Source organism: Salvelinus sp. IW2-2015, linkage group LG18 (assembly GCF_002910315.2).
Source record: "Salvelinus sp. IW2-2015 linkage group LG18, ASM291031v2, whole genome shotgun sequence".
NCBI classification, from domain to species: domain Eukaryota; kingdom Metazoa; phylum Chordata; class Actinopteri; order Salmoniformes; family Salmonidae; genus Salvelinus; species Salvelinus sp. IW2-2015.
In genome coordinates, this window is record NC_036858.1 from 2650003 (window position 1) to 2651777 (window position 1775).

The following is a 1775-nucleotide window of genomic DNA, read 5'->3' on the forward strand; positions in this document are numbered from 1 at the left end:
TCGAGGCTGGGCCACTCGGTTAAGCAGCTAGCAGCTGCGATTATCCGGTTAATGGTCAGAGCTTACGGCAGGAATACGGCTATGTAGTGGAGAAAACAGTCCGATATGCTCAGGTTGATATCGCGCTTGTTGACAACGGCAGTATATCCAGGCTTAAAAGCGTGTGTACTGAAGCTTAAATAGGTAAAGGCCGCTAGCAGTGGCTAACAATGACTAATAGCTAGTTAAGCAATAGCTTCTGATGGCTAGCTTCTGATGGAGGTTCTAGCCTATAAGGTCTAAAAAAAATAGCAGATCCGTATCACATTGGGTGAGGCGGGTGCCGGAAGGTATATGTAATTAAAAAAAATGGAAAAAGAGATTGAAAATATTGCCATATATTACAAAAAAGATAACATTTACAAACAACAAACACGTCTACTGCTACACGCCATCTTGGATTACAGATGACTCAGTTAAAAACCATTGGATTTAGCAAAACTCTGAAATATTTAGTATTTCTGTGCCCATGAAAACGGTTTTCCCAGCGCATTAACATAAGGAGCCACTAAATGATAAGTGCGCGTCGAGTGCATTCAGAATACAAAAAAACTGTCCGACAGCAATATCCCGTATTTAAGGATTGAATTCATCATATGACAAGCGTAACATTATGACTATAACTACTGTTCCCTGAAGGGGTAAACTAGTTACAACATACTATTAAATTCACGCCTCGCTGAGAAGCCCCACCTTCCACAGTGACTATTAAATTGTGATGAGCATGAGGCTCGGGTTACCTTAAAATTTAATACCGCTCTTCACCGACCAAGGAAGGAAGTGGGCCAAACAGTGTTGCACCTTCGTTCCTCCTTCAGGAACAGTAATTATAGTGTTTAGGTTCTTAATTTTTCAGGAGTAAACAACTCACGGACACTAGAGAGCTTAACCAAGTGAATTCTTCCCAAAGGTCATTGACAGCCGTAGTTCAGACAAAACATTTCTTCACCATCCACAAGTATATATACCCCACTTGGACACTCCTTCTCTCCAATCCTTACATCTTCGGGTCGAACAGAAGAGGTAACAGGATACTAAACCCTTATTACTCCCTTCAGGGTCTGACCTGAACCTTCAACCCTCCTTCGCCTAATCCACAGAGTCCATCCGCTTCCCCTATAGCATCTTATCTCTCCCGTCCCACCCAGCAACATTCCACAGCCCACTGTCCTTTCTACAGATCTCACCCCTTTATTATACTCTGTGTCTGATCTATCATGTCTTTAATATCTCAATGTGTTTAGGAATCCAACAATAGTCATAAGTTAACACCTCCCTTCTCGGTCAACTTCGTACAACATACTATGGGAAAAGACAATCATCCCCATGCCACGCAAACGGATACTAAATGAAACGGCCCCTGGCAGACACCCACCTCATTGTCTTTTGTTTGAAACACTCCTGTTCAATGTGAGTAAGGACGCACAGTAATTACGCATATAAGAAGTAGGATATCTACCCCCCCATATTACACATTAGAAAAGTAGCTAGTTTTCTACCTGTTCCTGAGCCACAAATGTAGGCCTATAAATTGTGCCCATTTGGGGGATGTCTGATAGTATTTCAGAATGTCTTAAACGCACCACCACTAATGAGTTGTGGAGCTTCTCAAAGCAACTTTTGCTTATTCATCTTCAAACAGCAAGTAACAAAAGTCTATCAAAGATTCAATTGCGTACACAATAGTTCTCAAATATTTCGCTGAAAATAATTTTCCACTCTGGCATGAAAGGAAA